This window comes from Suncus etruscus, chromosome 3 (assembly GCF_024139225.1).
Source record: "Suncus etruscus isolate mSunEtr1 chromosome 3, mSunEtr1.pri.cur, whole genome shotgun sequence".
NCBI lineage: Eukaryota > Metazoa > Chordata > Mammalia > Eulipotyphla > Soricidae > Suncus > Suncus etruscus.
In genome coordinates this window covers 92883030-92902728 of record NC_064850.1, presented here as the reverse complement: position 1 = coordinate 92902728, position 19699 = coordinate 92883030, and the positions used below count along the sequence as shown (strand labels likewise).

Genomic DNA, 19699 nt, shown 5'->3' with positions numbered 1-19699 from the left:
TCCCACCATCGGGTGGGACCTGACTCTGGAGTATAAAAACAGGAGTCTGTGGAAGGCCAGGGGCTTTTGCTGGCTGGGACTGAATCTGAGTCTTTGGACTTCAGTTTTGCCCATCCGAATAAAGCAAATATTTCCACGAGCCTGATTGTCTGCGAGCTGTTTACCCGCTGTTTCACCTCAGAACCGTGGGCTAGACAGGGTGGCAGATGCGTACTCCGAGCTGGAAGAAAAGGGCCTCATTCTCCATCCCACCATCAGTCAACCTCTTCAGGGGCTGACTTGCTACAAACCTGTGAGGCAAGTACCCCACCCACTGCACTATCTCTCAGGCTAGCGCCCCCCCCCCGCGCGGTTTCACAATGGACAAGTTTAATAAGGAAACTTCCCTGGTAATTCCTGAAGCCAGAACTTATTGTGCTGCTGTTCCCACCTCGCAGGTTTGCCCAGGCATGTGGCCAGGGGAAGCCCTAGAGATCCGGAGGAAGGAGGTAGAGGGGTGCTGGGGTGATCCATGTCGTGCACCCCTTCCTAGGCCTGGTTAATGAGGCTTTTGGCATGGCGGAGGGCAGCCAAACCCCATGCTGGCAGAGCCTCCCGGCTCCCAGGAAGGAAGGAGATCCTTTCAGAGCAGGAAGGCAGGAAGGTCAAAGCCCCCACCCCAGACCTCCCTCTGGAGCCTATCAAGCATATTTTTATTTAAACATTTTGATTTGTATTGAGGCCACATCCATTTATGCTCAAGGGTTATTCCTAGCTCTATGCATAGGGATCACACTTGACAGGCAAATGAACAATTTGTGATGTCAACCTGTGAGGCAAGTACCCCACCCACTGCACTATCTCTCAGGCCCTTTATTTTTTTATATTTTGTTTTTAACTTAACTTCCATTTAAACACCATGCTTTCTCCCTCACCCCATCCCCCATGTCTTAGGAGCATTTATATTTACAGTTATTCATAGTTGTTTACAATAAATTTTCAGACTTACACTTTCCACTTTCAATTCCATTATTCACGTTCCCCTTTCTCCATCATTGACCGGATTCTCCCCCGACCACCAGCCTTCTGTCCTGATTTCTTAATGAAAATATATTTAAGTTTAATTGTTATAGCTTGTATCCCATGGTTATAGTGGTGTTGGGTCTATTAGTTTAAATCTATACAGATCCTTTGTCTCTACCACGGACGGTCTCAAGGCTCCTGGACAGTGCCCCTGTTACATCTGACCTCCTATTCTTGCTTTTCTCCTTCATTACCTTCTTTTCTTGACACATAGGGTCAGTTCTTTGCCTTCCTTTGCTGCCTTCCGTTTCCTAGATGTTATTTGAAATACTACAGATTAGTGAGAATATCCAATATTCACTCTTGCCTTTCAACTTAGCATCACTAAGATTCTCCAGTTTCATTCAAGTTTCAACAAATTGCATGTTTTGATCATTTCTTGTGGATGCATTGTATTTCACTGTGCTTATATGTCACAGCTTCATTTGCTACTCTTCTGTTGTTAGACACCTGGGTTGTCTCCATAATTTCACACACAAGATACCTTACTTATTCTTTTTTTTTTTTTTTTTTTTTTTGGTTTTTGGGCCACACCCGGTAACGCTCAGGGGTTACTCCTGGCTATGCGCTCAGAAGTTGCTCCTGGCTTGGGGGACCATATGGGACGCCGGGGGATCGAACCGCGGTCCGTCTCCTAGGCTAGCGCAGGTAAGGCAGGCACCTTACCTCCAGCGCCACCGCCCGGCCCCACCTTACTTATTCTTACTTTTCTCGGGAATCTCCATGTTTACCACAGAGACTGAACTTTCATTCCCTCCAACAGTGCATGAAAGTTCCTTTTTATATCCCATTCCTCTCAGTACACATTGTTCCTTTCCTTGATGATATATGTCATTCTCACTGATATGAGGTAATACCTTATTAACTTGTCTTAACTTGGATTTCCCCAATAAGGAACACTTTTTCATATGCCTACTAGACATCTGTTAAGACTCTGGCTTGCCTTGCACATGGCCAACCCGGGATCAATCCTTGCATCCCATAAGGTCCCCTGAGCACCACCAGGAATAATTTATGAGCATGAGCAGAACTTGTAATAATCCTTGAGCGTTATTTGGTGTGGGCCCAAAACAAAAGACTTAAGCTTATTTTTTTTTTCTAGTAACATTAAGCCAAGTGGTAAACACCATGATTTTCAATGGTGTTTACAATAGGGTTTCAGATATACAAGCTCCCACACCTCCAATCCTACCAACCCATGACCCCGTCCCTCCACCAATGAGACTAGGTTCCAACCTGACTCCTTGACAGGGACATTTTTAATGTGATTTGGGTCTCATGCTTTCAATTTTATCAGGTCTTGTGGTCTAGATATACACAGATATCTAACCTCTACACCATAGATGAGTTGCCCCATGTTATTTTCAAACATCCTTTTTCTTGTTTCCTCCTTCCATTAATATTCTTTCTTGGCTTTTCAGGTTTTGTTTTCATGATGTGGAGCTGATCCATCTTTGATAACTTCCATCCACTTGACACGTTATTCTACATATTACAGATTAGTAAGAATATCTAGAATTAGACCTTGTCCTTCCAACTTGCTTCATATAGTACATAGCCTTCCAATTCTACCCATTTCAGCGAACTATGTTTCCATGATTTTATTGTGGCTGCATAATATATATTTGTTGTGTATATTTTCATTACCCAATCTCCTGTCATTTCTATATCCTGGCTTTTTGTATACTAAGCTCAGCAATGAACTTAAGTAAAAGTCCCCAGGTTAGGAGAATCCCCAATTTCAGGGGTCCTGTGGGAATTAGCAGAAAAATAGACCTATAGTCTTCCAAGCTTGAGTCATTAAAAAAAGACCAAAATATTTATTTAATTTTACTCTCTCTTTAATCAGAAAAACTAAAACTCAAACACTTCTCTTATAATTTTTTATTATCTTTATGCCATCATGATGAAGCCAACAAACTCAGTGAGGGTTCCCCTTGAAGAGATCACTTGTTACTCTTCATTCCAAAAAGTGAACTTTTCCTATAGGAACTGAGGATTTGGAAAGGAACAACTGGGCAACATTGGAGTCCTTCAGGAAAAAGAGACTGAGCAGAAAATGCTGGTGAGCCTTCATTATTTTCCAGCAAGGAACTGGAGAGGCAAGGTACATGGGTTTAAAACTGTCAGATTTCAGCAGAACCTGTGGTTTAGGGTTGTCCTTAGTGGTGGGATGATTAGGGCAGGAAAGCTGACAATGGAGGTGTCTGAAGGATGCACCAGGGTGAATTGTTTTGCAGACAAGAAGGTGTCTGCAGACTTTTGCTACTTGCAGGAATTGCCTAATCCACTCTGTCAGCAAGTCTGCAGATACGAAGGCAAAGGAAAAGCATGATTAGTATTTCATGTTCACACAATGTATTTATCTTAATTTTGTTTTGTTTGTTTTGGGGCCACATCCAGTGGTTATCAGGGATTACTGCTGGCTCTACATTCAGAAATTACTCTTGGGAGTACTCAAGGACATATAGGATGTGGGGAATCAAACCCAAGTAGGCCATGTGCAAGGCAAGCATCCAAACTTCTGTAATACTGCTCCAGCCACACAATAGAATTGATGCAGGCTGAAATGAAGTACTAATTCTCAATCCAATTAATTCTCTTTTCACTAAGAGGAGTCAGCAGTCTCACCTTCCCCTTTACCTAAACTGCGGGCTCTGTCTCCTTTCAAGCTAAAGACATGCTTTATTATTATTAGTAGTAGTAGTAGTAGTAGTAGTAGTAGTAGTAGTAGTAGTAGTAGTAGTAGTAGTATTGAGACCATTGTGAATTACAAGTCTTTCATAGTTGTATTTCAGGCTTCTAGTGACAGTGAATTAGGGCCATTCCCACCACCAGTGTTGACCTCTCTCCCTCCCTCCACCAGAGTTCTCAACAAGCATCCCATTCCTCCACCCTTAGCCCCCTGGTCTACCAGTGTAACAGGTCCATTGTGTTCAGCTTGATTTTATTGTCCTTGATTTTGGATTGGATATTTAGTTCTGACCATTTTTTCCCCACCCAATGAGGGCCACCATTGACTCTGATTGGTTGGGCGGGATTGGAGAAGATTGTGATAGCTATTACATAGGTTGTCTGTGTGTCTGTGGAGGTACATGCCTCTCCCACTGCTGTGCAAGTAAAGGGAATTGACCCTATAACAAGTTGCTCCTTTCCCCTAGGAACAAGCCCAAATACCAGGGGTAAATGGATTTTGAGATCCAGATACTATAAGTATGATCTGAAAATATAGGTACTAATAATGGGACTTCACTATGTAGATAAGTAAATGGGGAGTGCAGAGACTGCTGGGACATTGGAACAGGAACCAAGAGGAAGTGGGCCTCATGTGCACAAATACCCTGTATCCAGCATAGCACTTGAGTGAGCACTCAGTAATTCTGCCATAAACAGAGAAAAGAACAAAATATGGGTAGATGGAGAAGGCAAAGCATCTTACATTCAGAGCCCTGTTACATGGCAAGTTCATATAGTATGTATCATAGAGGGATTGTGGAAAATTAAGCAGAAGTATGCAGTAACTGCAACAAGGCGGATGATATTACTTAAGCTTCGTCACACTGCTCTGGCTATGTTTGTCTTTTGGGACCTAGCATTCAGTGGAAGACAGGATTTACTCTACAAAAACACAAAGGAGATGGAGTAAGACTTATATTAGGAAAAGGCTGAACTGAAACATATTGTCACATATGCTCAGAAATCTGACAATATGCTCAGAAATCTCTCCTGGCTGGCTCAGGGAACTATATAGGATGCTGGGAATTGAACCCAGCTCAGTCCCCCGTCAGCCGCATGCAAGGCAAAACACCTTACCACTATCCTATCTCTCTGGCCCCTCCACTGTTGTTTTAACCTGCATTTCCCTTATCAGTGATGCAGGGAATTTTTTTAATAAACATATTGGGTATATGTATATGTCATCTTTTGGAAGTTTCTGTTCACCTCTTCCATCCTTTTTTTGATGAGATTGACTGGTGTGGATTTTGTTGTTGCTTTTTTTGTTAAGATTAGCCAGTACAAAAAAATAAAAAATAAAAAAAAAAGATTAGCCAGTACAAAAGTACAAAAGACTGGAGGATAGCACAGCGGTAGGGTGTTTGCCTTGTACGAGGCTGACCCATGACAGACCTGGGTTCAGTTCTCAGCACCCATATGGTCCCACAAGTCTACCAGGAGCGATTTCTAAGCGAAGAGCCAGGAGTGATCCCTGAGTGTGGGTGTGGGCCAAAATCAAAAATGAAACAAAATAAAACAAAAATAAGAATTAAAAAAATGTATATATTGTATATTAACTATTTGCCAAGTGGGTGGTTGGCAAATATTTTCTCCCAGTCCATAGATTGTCTTTTTTTTTTCAGGTAATTTTATATTTTGTGGTAAAGAATCTTCTTAATTTGATGTCCTATTTGTGTATACTTGCTTCCATTTACTTGGCCAATGCCATTGAACCATTGAAGATACCTTTGGATACAGTTTCATGAAAATGCTGCCTAAGATTTTCTCAAATATTGTTTATGATTCAGATCTGGTGCTAACGTGTTTCATCCATTTTTTTTGTTTTATTTTTTGGCCACACCCGATGACACTCATGGGTTACTCCTGGCTATGCGCTCAGAAATCACTCCTGGTTTGGAGGACCATATGGGATGTCAGGGGATCAAAGCAGAGTCCATCCTAGGCTAACTATACTTGCATCTCTGAAATAAATCCTACTTGGCCATGGTGTATGATTTTTTTATTTAATTTGTTAATTTTTGGTTAAGAACATTTGTGTATATATTCATCAGTGATGTAGGTATATAGTTTGTTTTTATAATGGTATCCCTATCTTCTTTTGATATAGTGTTTGCCTCAAATAAACTACTTAGGAAGATTCCTTTTTCTTCAACTGGAGGAGAACTAGAAATAAATCTTTAAAGGTTTGGGAGAACTTGCTAGTTAATACATCTGGGCCTAGGCTTTCATTTGGGGGGAAAATTGTGGTTGCCATTTTGATTTCTTTGATAACAATTGGTCTGTTGGGGTGTTCTGTTTCCTCTTGGTTCAGCCTTGGAAGGTTATAGAAGTTAAAAAGTTTATCCTTTTCTTCTAACTTCTCTCATTTCATGACAAATAACAGTTCCTAGTTATCCTTTGAATTGTGGTCTATGTTATGTCTCCCCTAGAACTTCCAATTAATTTACAAGCGTTTCTCTATTTTTGAGTCTTGCTAATAGTTTGTCAATCTTGTTTATTCTTTTCCAAAACAGTTCTTGATTTCACTGATTTATTTTTGTTTCCATTTCACTGATTTCTCCCCCAAGGTTTTATAACTTCCTTTTTTTCTGCTTGCATTGGGTTTCCCTTGTTGCTATTCCAGCTGCCTTCACTGGGCCATTAGGTTATTTATTTGGGCCCTTTCTTGCTTCCTAATGAACACTTGCATTTCCTCTTAAGGTTGCTTTTGTGAAGCCAGAGTAATAGCACAGCGGTAAAGTGTTTCCCTTGCACGTGGTCAACCTGGGACAGACTTGGGTTTGATCTCCGGCATCCCATATGATCCCCTGAGCCTGTCTGGAGTGACTTTTGAGTGTAGAGCCAGGAATAACCCCTAAGCGCCACCAGGTGTGGCCCCCAATAAAACAAAGATAGTTTTTGCTGTGTCTCATATGTGTTGGTTACTCAAGTGTTCATTCTCATTTGCTTTCAGGGATCTTTTCTTTCTTTTTTTTTTTTTCTTTTTCTTTTTCTTTGAACTACTGGTTTTTTTGTAGTGAGTTATTTACTTTCCAAGTGTTTGAGATTCTCCCGGTTGTTGCTGTTATGATTAATCTCCACTTTGACTCAGTAGCTCTTAACTCCCTTTAGTGCTTGCATTCCATGGCACACTATCCGTATGTTGAGTTCCATGCACAAGTCTTCACACACATACCTCAGCCCCTCACTCTGCTTTCCCCTAAACAGTTTAAAAGAAACCAGCCCAGTATCTCACCTTTATGTCTCAAGAGAAAAAATAATCCACTTCCTTGCCTCTGTTTCTCAAAGTACCCTGCTCATAAATACCTGTAAAAAGGTATTCAGTAATTATGCAACCATTCAGAAAAGAAGTCTGGAAGCTAGGGAGATAGATCAACATCCTGGGACTCAAGCTCTACATGCATGGTCCCTCAGACCTAGAGGTCTTCCAGAAGCACTCCCAAGTTCTGAGAGTGAAGTTCCTGAGCATCACTAAATATGATCTAGAAAGAAGTAAGAAAAAAGAAGGTAAAGGAGAGGAGAGAAATTGGAGCAAACTTCTGAACGTTTTTGTTATATAAAGTCAGGTGGTTAGTTGAGAAATAAATTGTGCATAAATGAGTTGTGAAAACAGAGAAAACAAGACAGTTCTTAAGAAAAATAGAAAAATCTTGAAGATAGAAATATCTTATTTTCTGCAATTTTAATACCTTTATTCAATATCACCTCTTCTGTCTGTAGGGAGTGTTTTCAGGATTGGACACTTGGAATAAAAAGCCCCCCCCCCTTTTTTTTTTACATTTTTGAACCATATCCTGCTGTACTTGGGGCTTATTTCTGGCTCTGCACAAAGAAATCACCCCAGGCAGAACTTAAGGGACCACATGTGGTGCCAAGGATCAAACACAGATCAGCTGCATTGCAAGGCAAGCACTTTGACTGCTGTGCGATTTCTTTGGCCCTGTATCCCCTTTTTTAGAGGTTAAATCCTATTTAGAAAGGCAGAGGTGACCGTCTATGTTGTGCGAGAAGTGATTCCAAAGTCTCTTTTTTTTGGATTCTCCAAGAGTTAGACTCTATTTTATGTAACTTGTCTTTCTTCAAACCTAGAATAACATACAACTGATTTTTAACAAGTTAGTCCCCCTTTCCGAATTCAGAAATTCTCAAGGTCCTTCAGACAGGTCCTTGTAGAGCAGACTTGACTGTTCCCCAGTCAGTTCCAATTGGCTCCTGGGACTGGAGCAGAAGGGAAGACCAGGTTTGGGAGGAAGGGTGTCGCTCACCTTCTAGCCACCCTCAAATTTGTCCAAGGACAATGGAAAAGAAGAGCAAAGGGTTTGGAGTATAGGCACTAGTGCTAAATCCTGTGCGCTCACACACCTCTCACCTGATCCTTTAACACCCTGTGAGGTACCACACTGCCTTGAAGATTTGGTCTGTCCTGCTGGAAGTCAGGACTTGCTCCACACCTGTGTGCTGTCGCCTGGCAGTGAGATGAGGAAAGTTCTGAAGTCTCACAGCCTGTTTTGCCGCTTTGTGATGTCCCAGAAGAGCTGGGGGACTCTGCAGCAAAGTCCTAGGTAGCTCCCCCAAAAGTCATTGCAAGCAAATGTTTTCTGGAAGCAAAGCTAAATAGGATGTCACTGCAGTCCTTACCATAGATAACGAAGGGGGAGAATTTTCAAAGATTACTGACCAATTTTAAACCGAGTTATTCTCTGTCCCACTAACTTGAGCCTCCAGCCCGGTTTGTGATGCTTGCAAGGGAAAGACTGATTCCAGGGAATGTGCAGGCTGTAGCCTCAACGGCAAACTTCCTTCATTAGGTTCTCCGTGAGTGCAGGCCAAGAAATTCTAAGACAGGCCAGGTTTGAAGGGTGCATGACATAGATTTACCGGCAGAGGGCAGTGTTGGTTCAGTTTTCCACGCCTAAAATTCTTTGGCTTTAACGCCGTTTTCATCCAAGGAAAGAAATTGTTTGGTGATGTATATGAATATGTATGTATGTGTATACGTTCCCTGGTTCAACTTCCTAGAACCACACGTCAGCCCCATCCCTCCAGAATTCCCGGAGAAATTCTTGAGCAAAGACTCAGGAATGGCTCTGAACACCACTGAGTATGATCCAAATAACCAAAAATTTAAATTAAATTAAATTAAAAACAGAATCCTGAAGGATAGCACAGTGGGTTAGGACAGTTGGTAGGGCGTTTGCCTTTCACATGGTCGACCCGGGTTCGATCTCTGACATCCCTTACCGTCCTCCATGCCTAACAGGAGTGATTCCTAAGCACAAAGCCAGAAGTAACCCTTGAGCTCCCCCAGATGTGGCCCTAAAACAAAAATTAATTAACTAATTAAAAACAAAGCACACGTCTACTTCGCTTTGAAAAAGTATGCTTAGGTGTTTTTTTTTTTCTGTGTGACAAACGAGATAAAGATCATAAAATTAGTCATAGTTCTAATATCTAAAATCAGAAAGCCAAATGCACGGACCCTTGTATTGTTTAGCTTACTTACCTTAAAAATTACTAGACTGGCGGGGGTCAGGAGAAAGGAGGTGTTCCGCTGGTGAAAGGGCTTGTTTACAAACGTAAGGCCTTGAGTTTCATCCCCAGTGCTGATATATGCACCAATACTTGTGCTGGCAGCTTTGCTATCTGAGCACCCAGCACAAGTGATTTTCAGCAGCACCACTGCCAGGGATGGGAGCACTTGATGAGCACTACAATAAAAATAAAAAATGATCTTCAAACACTGAGGCCAGTAATCCAACACCCCCGAGTCTTGAGCACGGCTGTGAGCACTGCAGTGATGCTCAACAAGTAACACAACAGAATGGGAGTGAATGGGAGCTTCAATAAAAGTTTGAGGGCTAGGCAGAGGCTCAATAGGTTGAACATATGCTCTGCATGCAGGTGCCTAGGTTTCATGGCTCCTTGAACACAACTGAAAGCTACCCCAAAAACCAAGCTGGCTCGAGTAGCCACTGAACATTGCTGGGTGTAGTTTACCCCAAAAATTTAGAACAAAGCTCAAGCCAGCACAGGTGCTCACACTGCGACTACAAACATGTGATCCCAATGTGTGTTGTGGTCAAGTGTGTGAGCAACAAAGCCTGAAATTCAGCACTGCTGCAGCTCCAGAAATATCACAGCTCAGAGGTGAGATTCCCCTAACCAAGTAAGTGTGCAGGCCCCAGTTGTCACCATATCCAAAAGGATGGAGGGAAGGGAGGGAAGATATTTTTAACAGAAAAATAAAGGTTTGTCAGGGCCCAGCTTTTGTGGGGGGTTTCCTTCAAGCCCTTCTATTCTGATGTGGAGGAAAGGACCATTGAATTAATTCATTGAATGCACCTGCATATGTCTCAATGTTACCACGGAGTCTATTCCTGCAGAACAGAATTTGGTTCCAGATTCTGGTGAAGTGCCTATTGCAGAGAGCAATCCAGGTATGTCCAAGAAAGAATGTTTAAAGTGCTATTGGAAAAGTCCCCTTCCTCAGAAAGGTTTCTATGAATGCCACATCCTTTCTTGTGCATCTGTCTGCCCACCAGGTGTTCAGTATGATGTTACCTCAATCTAATTGGCCCTCAAGTGTTGCAAGTCAGCCCCTAAAGAGGTTGACTGATGGAGGGATGGAGGATGAGGCCTTTCTCCTCCAGCTCAGACCACACTTCTGTTACCCTGTTCAGTCGGCGATTCTGAGGTGAATGTGGCAGGAAGAAAGCCAACAGGCAGACAGGCTTCCGAAGAAAACAGCTCTTTATTCCATGAAGAGACCGAAGCCCAAAGGCCTAAGGATAGGCCCAGGAAAAAAGCCCCTCACCTTCCACAGACCCTTGCTTTTATGCCCCAGAATCAGATACCACCCAATGGTGGGATCAGGTACCACCCAATGGTGGGAGCAGAATCAGGTACCACACTAGGGTGGGAGCAGAATGCCAGGTCATACCCTAGGGTAGAGCACAATCACCGATCAGGGTAGGGTCAGTAACATAATAATCCCATAAAAATGTTTACATACACAACACTCAAGAAGGTGGGAAGCAGGAGAATCTGAGAACAGAAAACAAAACTTGGATGCACACTTTGAAAATAAGGATAATAAAGCATGAAGAAGTGCCTCAGTTTTTTTTTGTATGCATGAGACCTGGACTCAGTCCATGGTACTCAAGAACATATATATTAATATACACATAAAGAGAATTAAAAATGATAAATGCATTGAACAAATAATAATAATAATAATAACAACAACAACAACAACAAAGCCAGTGCCAGGTGCAGGGAGCACAGCCATCCAAACAACTATGCCTCCTTCTCAAGGTCTAGATTTGGGCTTTACCTGGAGATAGCATAGCCTTTACCTCCAGTGCAGCTACAGTTGCCACAAACATTTCTCAGCCCTGCCTCAAGGCACAGGGTTCAGTCCTACATCACTGGACTGTCCTCAGCTGGCCCCTGAAACAAAGACTCCCAACCTAGAGGCTACCAAGTAAGCAAAGCAAGAAGTATTAGGGGATTCAGATCAATTCTCAGTCAGGTCTTGTTTGTTTGGGGCCATACTGATACTGCTCAGGGTTTTTGCATTATTCTGAGCACACTCTTTGTTTCAAAAGCAATTTTTCTTTCCAAATTAAATGAATAATGTCGCCGGAGAGATAGCATGAAGGCAAGACGTTGCCTTGCATGCAGAAGGATGGTAGTTTGAATCCTGGTATCCCATATGGTCCCCCGAGCCTGCCAGGAGCGATTTCTGAGTGTAGAGCCAGGAGAAACCCCTGAGTGCTGCTGGGTGTGACCCTCCCAAAAAAGAAGTTAATAAATGAATGAATGAATGAATGAATGATGTCATACAGTGCTTGAGGAGCAAGCTCAGGCATGCCTGACCCAGATAGGTTTCTGGCACCACAGTGTCCTGAACATCACAAAGTACAGCCCTAAGGACTCCAGTACAAGGTATCACTACACCCCACCACCACCAGCAGCTGCAGGACCACTTGATCTGCTTCTTATGCTGCTGGGGTCATTGGCTGAAAATCCCAATAGGGCCCCAGGACCTTCTATGATTTCCTTTCTGGGAGTGTTCCTAATCCACAAAGAGGAAAAACAAACTAATGATAAAATTTTTATACACTTAGAGACAATCTCGGTGGTTTGCAAAGGGATAGTTTTTTCTGGGTGCTGATAATCACTGTGTTCCTCCCATTTCTAGGTAAGGTAATGACTAAGGTTTTGCTCTTTCACTTTGCACTGAGGCACCTCCATAGTTACAGACTCAGCTTCAGGAAGTATCACCAGCAAGTCAACTCACTTTCTTTGTAGAAGAATTTAAAGAATAGTGACAGTGCTGGGTTTCAAGTGATCAACCACAGGACATTGAAAAGGCATAGAGTGACAAAAATGATGGAATATTCAGAAAGAGTAGGAACTGGATCTTTGAAATCATGGAAGAAGGTACTTTGTCTAAAATCCTGGGCTTATTTCAATTTATGTTGGAAGAGGTTCCACACCTAGTGATGCTCAGGGATAACCACTGGCTCTGCAGTCAGGAATCACTCCTGATGGGGCTCAGGGAACCATAGGGGATTCCAGGGAGCAAACCCCTATTAGCTACATGCAAGAAAAATGCTCCACCTGCTATACTACCGCTCCAAACCTTAAATCCTAGTTTGGTTGTAAAGTTAACTAAACCTGGGTTCCCAGGGTCTTCCTGAGACATATATATATATATATATATATATATATATATATATATATATATATATATATATAATATGTGACCAGATGCTCAATGAAGGTGATGGAGGCCATAGAGCCAAGTTTCCTAGGAATTTAGGCCATCACAAGCAATCATCTTGCAAGGCCTGTGCCTGTCAGCTATCTGTCTTCAATAAGCCACAACTTCACTCACTCCTGAGAGCATAAGAAGCATAGGTACAGGATGCAACTCCCTCTGTTCATTGCTGACCCCAACAAGAACTGTTTACCATTGCCAGGTGAAGCCTAAGGTAACTGGGTTGCTCAGGTCACGGGAAGAGAAGACATTGCAGCTTAAGGAGGGTTCTTAGGCTGGAGAGAAAGTGGACAGAGTTTAGCTCTGCAAGAGATTTGGCCTACTGACAACTATCAATCCAAACCTGAAGCTTTCATTGAAAGTTACCTTTGGTGGGGGCCGGAGAGATAGCATGGAGGTTAGGCATTTGTTTGCCTTCCATGCAAAAGGACGGTAGTTCAAATCCCGGCATCCCATATGGTCCCCCAAGCTTGCCAGGAGCGATTTTTGAGCATAGAGCCAGGAGTAACCCTGAACATTGCCGGGTGTGACCCACCCCCCTAAAAAAAGAAAGACCTTTGGTGCATTTTGAAAGACACATTCCCAGGTACATTTATTGACCTATTTATGGTATCTTTTTACAAATTCCTATTTGCTATTATAAGTTGAACCATGATTTTTCATTATTTTTTCATCCAAAAACTTTGCTAAACTTATAATTTTCTTTTTTATTTTTAAGTCAAGAGGGTTTTTGTGAAAATGCTGCCTAACTTGGTTCTTCCTTTGCAGTTGGTGAATTCTGGACTTCATGCACTGTTCATAATCTCAGCAGAGCATGAAAAGGAAAATCAACACACAAGGCCTCTCCTTAGTATCACAGGGAGAAGCTTTCTGTACTTCATCCTTTACCTTCTCATTGTACATTTTTTATGCCTATACTATTAGGTTATGAAAGGTAACTTCTATTCTGTCTGTTAAGGATTTTATTATGAAGGTTAACCAAAATAACATGCATTTCTGTGGAGGAAGATGTGATAGCTGTTTTTTAAAAAAAAAAGATAATAGCATAAAAGTCTGGAGCCAGGATACAAGAGTCACGCACTGAATGGGAGAAACTATTCACCCAACACCCTTCAGATAAGGGGCTAATATCCAAAATATACAGGGCACTGACAGAACTTTATAAGGAAAAAACATCTAATCCCATCAAAAAATGGGGAGAAGAAATGAACAGACACTTTGATAAAAAAAAAAAGAAATACAAATGGCCAAAAGGCACATGAAAAAATGCTCCTCATCACTAATTATCAGGGAGATGCAAATCAAAACAACAATGAGATAACACCTCAAACCGCAGAGATTGGCGCACATCACAAAGAATGAGAACAATCAGTGCTGGCGGGGATGTGGAGAGAAATAAACTCTTATCCACTGCTGGTGGGAATGCCGTCTAGTACAGCCTCTATGGAAAGCGATATGGAGGTTTCTTCAAAATCTGGAAATTGAGCTCCCATTCAATCCAGCTATTCCATTCCTAGGGATATACCCTAAGAACACAGAATACAATACAAAAACCTCTTCCTCACACCTATATTTATTGCAGCACTATTCACAATGGCCAGGCTCTGGAAACAACCAAGATGCCCTTCAACAGACGAATGGCTAAAGAAACTGTGCTACATATACACAATGGAATATTATGCAGCCATCAGGAGAAATGAAGTCATGAACTTTTCCTATACATGGATGTACATGAAATCTATCATGCTGAGTGAAATAAGTCAGAAGGAGAGAGAGAGATGCAGAATAGTCTCACTCATCTATGAGTTTTAAGAAAAATAAAAGTCATTTTTGTAAAAATCCTCAGAGACAATAAGAGGAGGGCTGGAACACCAGCTCACTCCATGAAGCTCACCACAAAGAGTGGTGAGTACAGCTATAGAAATAACAACACAGAGAACTACCATAATCAAGTGAATGAATGAGGGAACTTGAAAGCCTGTCTGGAGTACAGGTGGGGGTGGGGTGGGGTGGAGGGAGATTTGGGACATTGGTGGTGGGAATGTTGCACTGGTGAAGGGGGGGTGTTCTTTACATGACTGAAACCTAATCACAATCATTTATGTAATCAAGATATTCAAATAAAGAGGAAAAAAAAAGTCTGGAGCCAGGGAGATAACTCAAAGGACTGGAGTACATGCTTTGCATGCAAAGACTCAGAGTCACTCTTCAGCATTGCACTGTCCCTCACAGGTACAATAGTCTCCTCCCACCCACCCCCCCAAATAAAATTCAATTCTGGAGCTAGGGAGGTAGTTCAAGCAGAATATGCTCAGCATGTGTACATCCCTGGGTTCACTCTGCATCATTTGGTGTAGTCCTGAATTCCTGAGCACCACTGGGTATGACCCAATAATTAATAAATAATAACTCATACACATTTAAAAATAAAAGCCTGAAATTTATGATAACATGGGTGAACCTAGAGAGTATCATGCTTAGTGAAATAAGAAAGATAAAGGCAAGCATGGGTCTGATTTTTACCTATATGTGATAAAGAGAGAAGAAATTGATTTGAACTAAATTAAAATAAAAGTAAAGTGTGTGCCTAAGGACTTGAGTTTGTTTGATTCCTGGCCTTACTTTCCAAGTAAGGCCAGGAGTGGCCTCTGAGCACAGAGCCAGAAGTGAGTTCTGAGCACAGCTGGGTGTGTGTGGCCCAAAATCAAAATGTATTTAAAAAGTTAAAAATAAAATTCACTTTGAAAGACATGTTGCAAAAAGGGTAGATGAGAAGTGGGGGGAAAAAAGCAAAAGTTTTCAATGCATATGTTTGTATGCATTTTTTTAATTTTTAAACAATTTGAAGTCTTTCAATGTTTAAGTCATAACTAATTACTTAGCATTTTAATGGTTTGTGGGCCACACCTGGAAATACTCAGTAATTATTCAACCCCTTAACATTGTAATAAATGGTTAATAGCCAAGTTATATACAGCACTGGTAAAACTTTACCAGAAGAAAAAAACAAAACAAGCAAACTAGTGTTCAATGGGAAGAAGAGATGAACAGAAACTCCCTTAAAGAAGATAAAGATGGCCAACGAGCATATTAAAAATGCTCTGCACAACTTATCATTAGAGATATGCAAGTCAAAACAATAATAACATATATCCTCATATCAGTGATATTGGCATACATTACAAAGATTTTTTTAAAAACAGTGTTGGCAGAGGGATGTGGGGGAAAAGGAACCCTTATGAAGTAGAAAACCTGTCTAGAGTACAGGTGGGGGTGAGGTGGGGAGATGGGAGATTCGGGACATTGGTGATAGGAGTATTGCACTGGTGAGGGGGGGGTGTTCTTTACATGACAAGTATAATCATATTTGTAATCAAGGTGTTTAAATAAAGATATTAATTATAAAAATAAAAAAGGAACCCTCATCCACAACTGCCAACCATGTCCACCAGCAAGGGTTAACCTCCCAGTGTGTTCTCACCAGCTCAAGACCTGGGAAGAATGGATCCCAGGCTGATGACCTGAGACAGTTGATTGCCTCCCAACAATGCTTACATAGGACCAAAAGAAGGGCTGGGATAACTGAAGGGTAAAAGGACACAGCCAAGGAAGTTACAGGAGAGAGGCTAAACTTGAACAAGGGGGTTTAGCGGGGCCCCTGGAACCACACAGTGCTTTTATCTCCTTTAACCAAAACTATGAGGGAGGAGGGATGGCCCAAGGTCAAGCCCAATTAGGAATCACTAATCATGGAGGGAAAGGTGCCCCTCTTTGTGCAGCCCTTTTCCATCTCTGATACAGTGGTGTCTCCTAAGCTTTCAGCTTCAAGAAGACTCCCTGGACCAATTGCTCTATTAGGTCCCCTGAACAAATAGCTCTACAGGGGTTCAGTCTGCCTGGCAATTTGGGAACTGTATCACAAAGGGCATCCAACAAGAAACTGTAGGGAATGTTTACTGGTTCAGTCTTTTTGCAGATCTATATTGATACTTTTTTTTTTTTTTTGTGGTTTTTGGGTCACACCCAGCAGTGCTCAGGGGTTATTCCTGGCTCCAGGCTCAGAAATTGCTCCTGGGAGGCGCGGAGTACCATATGGGATGCCAGGATTCGAACCGATGACCTCCTGCATGAAAGGCAAATGCCTTACCTCCATGCTATCTCTCCAGACCCTATTGATACTTCTTAAAAAAAAAAAAAAAAAAAAACTAGAAATTGATCCAGAAATTCTACTTCTTAATATTTTCCCCAAAGATATAAAAATTTTCTTCAGAAGATATTTTCACTATGTAATTGCAACATTATTCACAATAGTTAAAACCTGGAAACAGCCCAAGTGTTCAAGAAGAGATATCTGGATAAAGAAACTTGGGTACATATATACACACAATATATTCAGCTATAAGAAAAAAATGAAATCACTCAATTTGTGACTATGTATGTTAATCCAGAAAATGTCATGCTGTGTGAAGTTAGTCAGGAGACAGACAGATGCTTAATGCTATCTCAAATGTGGTGGGTATAGAAAGTAACACAGTAAAAAAAATAACAAATACTCGAAGGCAAAGAAAGTGAGAACTTGTCTTTAGCAAGAAGCTGTAAAGGGAACAGTGGGATGGGATGGGGCACCAGAACATAGTTAAGAGAGTGTGTTACAATGTTTCATGCATGAAACCACGCTAGTATCAACATGGTAAATCATGGCACATAAAACAAAATTTTAAAATAAATGAAAATAATAAACAAGAGAAACTTCTCAGCACTTTACACTTTGGTTATCCCTAATTTGCTAAAGGTTTGTATAGAGTATGTCTTTCAATAAAAAATTAAAGTTTGATTTATATATATATTCTATATTTAGTCAGGTTACTTTTTCATACATAGAGTTTTATTATATTTTACCTATTGATGCAGATATTTAAGCATTATCTGACATAATATTTACTAATATAAAGCTAATTTTCTTTTTCAGTTAAGACATACTTTTGTATTTTTATAGAATGGTTCAAATTTAATTTTTAAAATTTTCCTTTCCTCATTCTTACTAAATTGATTTGTAAAGATATATATTTATGCAAAATTTTTAAGTATCAACATAGAATTATTTTTTAATATTTATATATTTTAAAAGAGAAAGCCTTACAATTTTGGGTGGGTTTAGCTCTATTGATATATGTGAGTAGGTATCACAACTTCCACAGTTAAAAAAAAAATTAAGCCCTCTGTCTCATGTATAGAATATAAAGAAACAGGGTTGGAGAGATAGCATGAAGGTAAAGCGTTTGCCTTGCATGCAGAAGGACAGTGGTTCGAGAGCCCAGAGAGATAGCACAGCGGTGTTTGCTCTGCAAACAGCCGATCCAGAACCTAAAGTGGTTGGTTCGAATCCGGTGTCCCATATGGTCCTCCTTGCCTGCCAGGAGCTATTTCTGAGCAGACAGCCAGGAGTAACCCCTGAGCACTGCCGGGTGTGGCCCAAAAACAAAAAAACAAACAAACAAAAGAAGGACAGTGGTTCGAATCCCGGCATCCCATATGGTCCCTGGAACCTGCCAGGAGCGATTTCTGAGCGTAGAGCCAGGAGGAACCCCTGAGCACTGCCGGGTGTGACCCAAAAACAAACAAACGAAAAAGAATATAAAGAAACACTGTAAAGATGTAAAAATGGCCAAGTCTTCAGGACTGAAACTTTGTCTCTAGAATTGAGCTTCCATGATCTGGGATGATGAAAGGGCTAGAAGAAGGCTCTCTGGTGTGGTGTTGGAATGATAAACACATGAATGGTATAATCAATGGTAATGTGAACCCTGATAAAAATTGGAAGACTTGTTAATTCGTTTTTAAAAAGATGTATGGGGCCGGAGTGGTAGCACAGTGGTAGGGCGTTTGTCTTGCATGCGGCTGATTCAGGATGTATGCAGGTTCGATCAGGGCATCCCATATGGTCACCGGAGCCAGGAGCAATTTCTGAGCGCAGAGCGAGCCAGGAGTAAATCCTGTGGGCCACCAGGCGTGGCCGCCCCCAAAAAATAAAATTTAAAAAGATGAATGTTTTCTAGAGATTGTAGACTGAGTAAAGGAGGTGTTTAGCACTGTGAAACTATTGCTGTAATGTTGTAATGATGAACTCAAACTATTACACATTTATTCAAACCTGTAGACTGCAATACAGAGAGAAACCAGTGATGAAAGAACTGTGGTTTTAAAATCATAATGTGTCGATATTGGTTCATAATTTGTATAAAGTTACCACATTAAAACAAGATGTTTCCAAGATGGTGGTGGAGGGTTAATGAGGAGCTCTCCATATTTTCTGTTCAGTTTTTCTGCAAGTCTTCGTTTAAAATCTATTAATCTAAAAGCAACAGTGTGGGTCAAACATACCTTCTCTGAAGAAGCAGCGTCTGCTATGAAGCAACCATTCAGAAGGAAAAGTAAAGCACTGGTGTCAAGTGGCCACTGGCAAACCAAGCATTGGATGGTCAGATCTGGCAGAAGAGGATCCGCTTCCTGTGAGTCTCAAAACTCCAGGAAAGATTCAGGAATTGGGCAGGAGAGGCAAGTGCAGGATCCACAGCTGGAGCCCCTTTCCCAGGTGGCTGGGCCCTCGGGAGCCCAGTCCAGACCCCAGCGCTAGAGGTCAGCGTTGAGTCTCTCCAGCCACTCCCAAGCCCCTCAGATCACAGCTCAAAGCCAAGTGCGACGGCTTGGCATGCTGGTGCCACCTTTGCAGGTCTTCTGTAAATGGGGACGATTTACATTTTGGAATGCACTGGAAATAAAATCGGAGAAGGGCCAGAGCGATAATACACCCGAGTTTGATATCCCGCGTCCATTATGGTCCTCGAGCACTGCCAGGAATGAGTCCTGAGTGCAACCTCTGAGCATCATCGGGTGTGCCCTCCCCGTTGGAAATGATACTCTCTTCCTGAGCGTGGTTTGTGATCTCAGACGGTGTCAAAGATCCTGAGAGCTGCACCTGGACGGACTGAACTTGGGTTTCAAACCTGCGGACCCTCGACTTGAAGAGCAAAATCAATGCTTTAAAATGAACAAGTTGAACACACAAAAGTACTTCCAAGGAGGTGCCTGAGCGGTGGTACAAGCGGTAAGGCGTTT

The 19699-nt window shown here is 41.7% G+C and overlaps 1 pseudogene; it reads left to right on the top strand.

Moving 5' to 3' along the window:
• Positions 1-19217, top strand: part of LOC126004391 (sterol regulatory element-binding protein 2-like) — a 39567-nt pseudogene extending 20350 nt beyond the window's left edge.
• Positions 19218-19699: the final 482 nt, after the last annotated feature.